At 35.3% G+C, this 9,326-nt stretch overlaps 1 pseudogene; it reads right to left on the bottom strand.

Moving 5' to 3' along the window:
- Window positions 1-2,734: 2,734 nt before the first annotated feature.
- On the bottom strand, window positions 2,735-3,332 carry LOC122732618 (annotated as a pseudogene).
- Window positions 3,333-9,326: the final 5,994 nt, after the last annotated feature.

Raw genomic sequence — 9,326 nt, 5'->3', positions numbered from 1 at the left:
AAGAAATAGTTCAATTATCATGTAATAGCAATCAGGATCACACAGGATCTAGAACCTTCCATGTTAAAGGATTGGAGGTCTTAGAATATGATATTCTGGAAGGCAAGGAATATAGGATTACGACCAAGAAAATCCACCTAATCAAACAGCATAATCATCCATAAGGAAAATTGATATTTAATTAAATATAGGACTTTCAAACATTCCTGATGGAATGACCAGAGCTGAAAAGAAAATCTGACTTTCAAATATAAGACTTAAGAAGAGCATAAAAAGGTAATCATGAAAGAGAATTCATAAGGGAATCAAAAAGATTTGAGAAGATAATTGTACCTCCTAAGAATTTAATCATTATTAAGGGAAATAGAAGCAGTAAACCTAGCATGCATAGATGTGATATGACTGTGAGGTGATGCTTTCAAAATATATACAAATTAAGGGGTGAGAAAGCAGAATGAACTGGAAGAAGGGAGAAAGAAAATAGGGAAAATTATTTCACATAAAAGAGGCAGAAAAGGAAGAGCTTTTTCAATGGAGGGGAAGATGATAAGGTGGAAGACAATGCTTGAACCTTACTCTCATTGAAATTGACTCAAAGAGAGAGTAACATGAGCACTCAGTTGGGTATAAAAATTGACTTTGCCTTACATGGAAACCAGAAAGTAAGGAAGGAGATAAGAGAAAGGGTGCAGATAGAACAGGGGGCAGATAAAAAGATCTAGTGGACAAAAGAAAAACAAACTTTTAAGGAGGAAGAGAGTAAAGAGAGAGAGGAATAAAATGGGAGGGAGAAAAAGGATGGAGAGATATACACAGTTAAGAATCATAACTGTGAATGTGAATGTAATGAATTCACCCATAAAACAGAAGAATGTAACAGAATAGATTAACAACCAGAATCCAACAATATGCTGTTTACAAGAAACAGGCTTGAAACAAAGAGACACAGAGAGAAAAAATAAGGAGCTGGAGCAAAATGTAATATGCATCAGCCGAGGTTTAAAAAAAAAAAAAAGCAGGGGTAGCAATCATGGTCTCAAACAAAACAAAAGCAAAATTAAACATAACTAAAAGAGATAATCAGGGAAAATACATTTTACTAAAAGGTACCATAGAAAATGAAGTAATATCAATGCTAAACATATATTCATCAAATGGCATAGCATCCAAATTTTTAAGGAAAAGTTAAATAAGTTCCAGGAATAAATGTACAGCAAAATTATACTATTGGTGGATCTCAACTTTCCCCTCTCAGAACTAGATAAATTTAACCAAAAATATGAACATGAAAGACATTTTCTTGAAAGAAAGGCAATAGGCAGAATTTTAGAAAAGTCAGATATGATTGACCTCTGGAGAAAATTGAGTAGGAACAGAAAAGAGTATATCTTTTTCTCAGTGTTACTTGGTACCTTAACTAAAACTGACCATGAATTAGGGCATAAAACCCTCACAATCAAATGTGGGGAAAAAATATTAAATACATTCTGTATAGATAAGACTGCAATAAAAATTATATTGAATAAAATGGGCCACAAAAAGATAGACAAAGTTAATTGAAAAGTAAGTAAAGAATCTAATCCTAAAGAATGAGTGGGTCAAATAACAAATCAAAGAAATAATAATTTCATTAAACAGAATGACAACGAGACAGCATAGCAAAATTTATGGGATGCAGCCAAAACAGTTCATAGGGGAAATCTGATGTTGCTAAATGCTCTTATCAATAAAATAGAGAAAGAGCAGATCAATAAATTGGGCATAAAATTTCTCAGTTAAAAGCCAAATTGACAATCTTGAAAATCAAAGATGAGACTGACAAAAATGAAACTAAGGAAAGAATTGAACTTTAAATAAACATTTAAGTAAAAATTAAATAAAACTAGGAATTGAAAAACAATATTATAAAAAGGAAAGAAACATATGATTAATTTGATTTTTTTTTTTAGTGAGGCAATTGGGGTTAAGTGACTTGGCCAGGGTCACACAGCTAGTAAGTGTTAAGTGTCTGAGGCCGGATTTGAACTCAGGTACTCCTGACTCCAGGGCCGGTGCTCTATCCACTGCACCACCTAGCTGCCCCTAATTTGATTTTTTAAAAAAAGAAAACCAATTCACCTGCCTCAAAAATGAAAAGGGTGAATTCAGTAATTATTAGGAGCTGTTTTGCCCAATTATATGACAATAAAACTGACCATTTAAGTGATATTATTGAATATTCATAAACATATAAATTGCCCAAATTAACAGAATATGAAATAGAATACTTAGATAACTCCATCTTGGAAAAGGATTTTTTTTTATCATAAAAGTATTTTATTATTTTCTAGTTACAGGTAGATATAGTTTTCCACATTTCTTTTTTGTTTGTTTGTTTTTGTTTTTGTTTTTCCTTAGGACAAGTTTAATAGAGCTACAAAACATCAGATGGGCTGGAGCCCAAAGGGCTGACTGGTACAAACATTGTCAACACAGCACTTGGTTGTTAAGAGTGAGGGAGCAAGCCAGCAGGTGTAAGGCAAGCTCAACCTGCTTGCTGCTGCCCTGAGGGGGGAGGAATGACGCCTCATGAGAAGGACATGCCTAGCTACCCCCCTTGGTCTGGGCTGCCTCTGAAGGCCTTCCAGTTGAAAGCTTAGGGAAGATCAAGCATGTATGTTCTGGATCTGCAGACAGCAGAGAGGTGAGGCCCCAGGCCCCCTAGGGTGGGACAGCCTTGGCTGCAGAGAGCAGCTCAGTGCTGCTTGGAGAAATATTCTTTGATCCCCTGAACATCAGGCTTGATTGTGTCACTCTCAGGTATCTGGCCAGCCGGGCACACTTCACCATGCTTGTCTGTGAACTGGAAGGCCTGGACAAGCCACAGTGCTTCTTCTACAGAGTGGCCCATAGGAAGGTCATTGATGGTCATTCTGGCGAAGGATGCCCTTATCAATAAGGAAGAGGCCCCTGAATGAGATTCCCTCATCTGCCTTCAAGACCCCATAAACTCGATAAATGGTGTGTTTGGGGTCAGACATTAATGGGATGTTCACAGCTCCCAGTCCACCCTTCTTCTTGGCTGTGTTGACCCAGGCAAGGTGACAGAAGTGCGAGTCCACCAAAGCACCTATCACTTGACAGTTGAGTTTCTTAAATTCTTCAGCTCGATCACGGAGTGCAACGAACTTCGTGGGACACACAAAGGTGAAGTCCAAGGGGTAAAAGAACAATATGACATATTTTCCTTTGTAATCAGAGAGGCTGAGGTCTTTGAACTGCTGATCAGGCATAACAGCTGTAGCATGGAAATTGGAGGCTAGGAATCCAATCTTAGCATTTCCCAAAGCCATTTTGACTGCAACAGCTGGGCTCCACAGACACGTATAGAAGAGACACAAACACATGAAGAAGAGCTGGAGAACCTCCACATTTGTTTTTAGAAGATTTCTAGTTTTAAATTTTTCTCCCTTCCACCCCTCTCTCCCCCCTCCCCAAGACAGCAAGCAATCTGATATAGGTCATATATGTACAATGACATAAAACATATTTCTGCATTAGACATGTTATGAGAGAAGAATCAGAGCAAAATGGAAAACCTCAAAAAAGAAAAACAAAAACAACAAAAAAAAATAGAAATAGTATGGTTCAATCTGCACCCAGATACAACTGTTCTTTTTTTTCTGGATTTGGAGAGTCTTTTCCATCATGAGTCCTTTGGAACTATCTTGGACCATTGTATTGCTGAAAAGAATCAAGTCTATCACAGTTGATCAACACACAATGTTGTCGATACTGTGTACAATGTTCTCCTGGTTCTGCTCATCTCACTCATCATCCGTTCATGCAGGTCCTTCTGGTTTTTCTGAAATCTGCCCACTCATCATTTCTTACAGCATAATAGTATTACATTACACTCATATACCACAACTTGTTCAGCCATTCCCCAATTGATGGGCATCCCCTGAATTTCCAATTCCTTGCCACCACAAAAAGAGCAGCCATAAATATTTTATACATGTGGGTCTTTTTCCCTTTTTTAAGATCTCTTTGGGAAAAAGACCTAATAGTGTTATTGCTGGACCAAAAGACATGCAAAGCTTCATAGCCCTTTGGGCGTAGTTCCAAACTGCTCTCCAGAATGGTTGGATCAGTTCACAGCTCCACCAACAATGCATTAGTGTCCCAATATTTGGAAAAGGAAATTGAAGAAGCCATCAATGAATTCCTTAAGGAAAAATCACCAGGACTAAATGCATTAACAAGACAATTCTACCAAACATTTAAAGAACAATTAATTCTAATAACTATATAAAATATTGGACAAATAGCAAAGATAGGCATTTTTCAACAAGGTTTAGTGCTGATATTTAAACCAGAAAGAGCAAAAACAGAAAAAGACACTTTTAAACCAATTTTCCTAATGCATGGTGATTCAAAAAATTTTAAATTAAATATTAGCAAGGAGATTACTGCAATATATCACAAAGATCATAGACTATGACTAGGTTGAATTTACACCAGAAATGTACGACTAGTTATATATTAGGAAAATAATCAGTGTCATTGACCATATCTATTAAAAATCAATAGAAATGATATAATTATCTCAATAAATGCAGAAAAAAACTTTTGACAAAATACAGGATTCATTCATATTTTTTAAACCTAGAAATCAGAGGAAGAAATGGAGATTTCATTTTAAGCTAAAAGTCATCCCAATTAACTCAGTGGTAAAACAAGGAAGCCCATTATCACCACTGTTATTCAATACTGTACTAGAAATGTGTACTATAGCAATAAAAGAAAAAGAAATTGAAGTAATTAAAATAGGCAGTGAGGAAACAACTAGTAGTCTTTGCAGATGGCATAATAATATACTTAGTGAATCCTAGAGAATAGAATAAAAACTAGTTGAAATAATTAACAAAATCAGCAAAGTTTGAGAATATAAAATAAACCCAAATAAATATTTAATATTTCTATGTATTGCCAACAAAGCAGGAGGCTCACTTCCCAATTCAACAGATGGTCAAGGGATATGAACAGGCAGGTTTTAGAAGAAGATTTGAGGAATGAAAATTAAAACTGCTCTGAGGTACCACCTCACTCCTATCAGATTGGCTAAAATGACAGAAAAGAAAAATGAGAAATGTTGGAGAAGATGCAGAAAACAGTGATACCAATGTACAATTGGTAGAGTCGTGAACTGATCCAACCATTCTGGAGAGATCTTTGGAACTACACCCAAGGTGCTTTTTAACTGCATATACCCTTTGACCCAACAATAGGTCTGTACCCCAAAAAGATTAAAGGAAAGGGAAAAGAACCTATATGTACAAAAATGTTTATAATACCTCTTTTAAAATTTAGGGGATGTTCATCAATTGGGGAATGGCTGAACAAGCTGCAATATAATTTGGATACTATTGTGTTATAAAAAATTGTGAATGGGATGCTTTCAGAAAAAAAACTGTGAAGACTTACAGGAACTACAATTTACTGATTCAAAGTGAAATGAGCAGAACCAGGGGAATATTTTACACAATGAAAACAAAGATGAAGAATTGTGAACAGTTTAATTAATATTCTCAGCAATACAATGATCCAAGACAATTCCTAAGGGCACGTGATGAAAAATACTATCTACCTCCAGAGAAAGAACTAATGAAGTCTGAATTCAGAATGAAGCATACTTTTGTGAACTTTATTATTCTTGGGGGTTTGGGGTCTGTGTTTTCTTTTTGCAAAATATTTAACGTGGAAATGTTTTGCCTGATTGCACATGTATGATCGATATCAAATTGCTTGCTTTCTCTAGTAGTGTGAAATGGAGTAAAGAAGGTAGAGAGAGAATTTGGAATTCAAAATTTTAGAAAATGAATGTTCAAAATGTTCTTATATCTAATTGAGAAAAATAAACACTATATTACTAAAAATTGAAAAGTGCCTAAAATTAAAACTAGTTAGTCTAGAGTAATTGATGAGTTAAATAACATGACAGAAACAGTAGACAATCTAAAAAAATAATCAAAACAATGATATGACATATCCAGATTTGTCAGATGGAACTCAAAAGGTACTTAGAAAAAATATCTATAAACACTTTCATCAACAAAAAAGCAATAGGAAAGTCCAATATGTTGAGCATATGACAAAAAAACCTAGAAAAGGAAAAGATAAAAAATAAAAAATAGAATAAAAATTGAAATACTAGAGAGTAAAGATGAGATAGTAAAAACTGAAAGCAAAGAACCCATTAATAATAAATAAAATCTGTTTTTAAACTAAATTACCCAATTTAGAAAGAGTAAAATCAAATTACCATATAAAAATAAAACAAAAAGAGGAGTCAAACAACTTAAGAAGAAATAACAGAAATTATCTGACACTATTTAGCCCAACTACATGTCAAAAAATTGACAATTTAAATGGAATGAATGACTGCATATGTATAGAAATACAAACTACCCAGGTTACCAGAACAAGAAATAGAGAATTTAAATAGCCTAGCTAAGAATATAGAAAGTGAATAAGTCAAAAATGAACTCCCAAAGGGGGAAAAAAGCAGCTGATGCATTTACAATTAAATTCCATCAAACATTAAAATAATAATTAATTATAATATCATGTACATTTTTGCATAAATAATAAAAGATGGAATCACACTGAAAGATTTATGGAAAGACCAAGATTATTGCAATAATCTAGGCATGAGGTGATGAGGACCTGGATCATTTGGATGACAGTGTCAGAAGAAAGAAAACAACATATGCAAGAGATATTTTGACAGTAGAATCAACAGGACTTGGGAAAATGAGAGGTGGGAGCATGAAGATTTTCACAGAAGACAATGGGTTGTGAGGCTAGTTGACTGGAAATTCCTTCAATGGTAAAAGAAAAAAATAGTAAAAGGGAATGGGGAATAGGTAATGATAAAATTTAGAGACCTATTTAGCTTAAGATTCTACAGGAGATCCAGAATGAGCTGTCCAATTAACAGTAGTAAATAGGGGACTGCAGGTCAGTATAGAAGTTATTTCACAAGGAATTCAAGGAATCATTGACATAGGGATGAGAATTAAATCCATGAAAGATGATGAAATGACCAATTGAAATAGTATAGAAAAAGAGAAAAAGGCCCAACAATGAGTGCTGTGGGACTCCTAAAGTTAAATGAATTGGTCCATGAAGATTCAACAGGAAGGCTGAAAAGCAGCAGTTTAGAAAGGAAGGAAAATCAGGAAACAGCAGGGTCATGAAATCCTGGAGAGAAGGTGATTGACAGTGTGAAAAGCTTCATAGCAAGAAAAGACCATGCTATTAGGTGATTAAGAGATCAGTGTATACGTTGAAAAGACATGCTCTGGTTCAATGTTGAGGTCAGAAACATCAGAAAATTAAGAAGAGAGTGAAAAGAGGAATATTTAATCCTTGTAATTGCTTTACGTTGGTTTTGTTTGGACAAAACCTTATTTTTATATAAGCAAAATTGTCATATAAGATAAAGCAAGGTAACTCTTATAAGCTCTGAGGATCTATATTCCAATTCCCAGACTCACAGAGGAATCTAAGGTCCTAGATCAATGCTATAACTCCTCTTCAGAGGTCTTAGGGAAGCCATGAGGAGTTTAGGGTAATTCTTCTCTAATGACATTGGTTCGATCCCCCACTGGTATGCTTTCCCATAAGAATATTTTAGTCAGTCAATCTTAAGTAACTTTTAGGATGGGACTATTTAGTTAGTACAAAACATCTCCAAAAATCTGTGACATAACTCTCCCATAAATGCACACAGAGTTTAGGGGGAAATAACTTATAAAACACATGTAATAAAGAGAACTAATAGCTCCTGGTTGTTGGAAATCCTTTTCTCCCTTTCATGGGGTGCTCAAGAAGTTCCCTTTGAGCATATTGTCATTTCTTTGCTGGACTCCTTGTTGAAAAATACATCCTGGCCTTGCCTTCCAGTGAAGAAATTGCCATCAGCTGATCCAAGGATGCTTTTAGGATACTGATGGGAAGATGGGAAGTACTACAAATGCTTTTAAACTTCCAAAGTCATCATTTAGTCAAAGGGTGGGAGAAGGAAATCTGGGCCAATATAGAAGCCCAGGCCTGTTCTCTACCCCCGCTCCATCCTCCACAATTCTGCTTAGATTTTCCTAGAATGCTGTGCATGCTCCCAAATATGGGACTTGTTTGACTTGTATTAATTATCTTGCAATTTTATACCTGATCCCTAGAGCATAATCCAGTTGTTGTTTTGTTTGTTTTTTGGGGGGCAATGGGGGTTGACTTGCCCAGGATCACACAGCTAGTAAGTGTCAAGTGTCTGAGGCTGGATTTGAACTCAGGTACTCCTGAATCCAGGGCCTGCGCTTTAGCCACTTTGCCATCTAGCTGCCTATAACCCAATTTTCTTAATGTGTTGAAACAATGTTTCTGTGCAATGTCACTGTAGTTCTAAGAACTTTTGAATCTTCTTCTGAAGCCCACACCTGATTGATTGAAACAAAAGTCTGCATTTGAGATTATTTTCACCTAGTTGCCAGGACATCATGTCACTAACTTTGAGTGCATTAGAATGTTTTGATTTAAGAAATCTGTCAACTTCACTTTTATACAAGTATTTATTTGAACAAATAAACATTTTTCTATGAGGACCCTGATCTTATATTTCCAAAATCAGAGTATCCACTCCCTCTTATTGTTTTAGAAAGAGGGGGCAAGGCTAGTGAAAACTATTTCCTTTGTTTATTGTCTTAGAGAGAAGGAAAGCTGCCATCAACGATTTTTGACAACCAAGAAAAAAGAGAAAAGAAAGTCAACAATAGTTATTCACTAACACTTTTAAGAAAGGCTGGGTAAGTCCAGGTCAGGAAGGAAGGAGGTTATTTTCAAAGCACAACTGATAGCCTGCAAATGTCAGCCTCTCTTCAAGACTGAGAACTCAGAGCCATGTCACAAACTATAGAAAGGCTATTTCAATGCTTCATCTGAGTATCGTGGAATCATTAACTGTATTAAGAGATGTTTGAAAAAACAACATGCAGATAGATATAGGCTCTGTACTAACCCTCTCTAGAAGAGTATAATTACTAACCATATATAAACCCAAACAAATGGATTTCAATTTGGGGTATTCTTACATTTGTAATCTCAGGAAAATCACTTAATTTTAATGTAACTCAACTTCCTTGATAAAATAAGAGTTTGATGATAAATTATTTCTAATGCCCCTTTCACCTCTAAATGCTAAAAACTTACATTATCTTTCTTTGACAAAGCTTACTGTTGAAAACATCAATAGGGGAACTGATCCAACCAATCTGGAGAGCAATTTT

This window comes from Dromiciops gliroides, chromosome 6 (assembly GCF_019393635.1).
Source record: "Dromiciops gliroides isolate mDroGli1 chromosome 6, mDroGli1.pri, whole genome shotgun sequence".
In the NCBI taxonomy this organism is placed as follows: Eukaryota; Metazoa; Chordata; class Mammalia; order Microbiotheria; family Microbiotheriidae; genus Dromiciops; species Dromiciops gliroides.
Note: the sequence above shows the minus strand (reverse complement) of the source record. Positions and strands in the feature narration are given on the sequence as shown.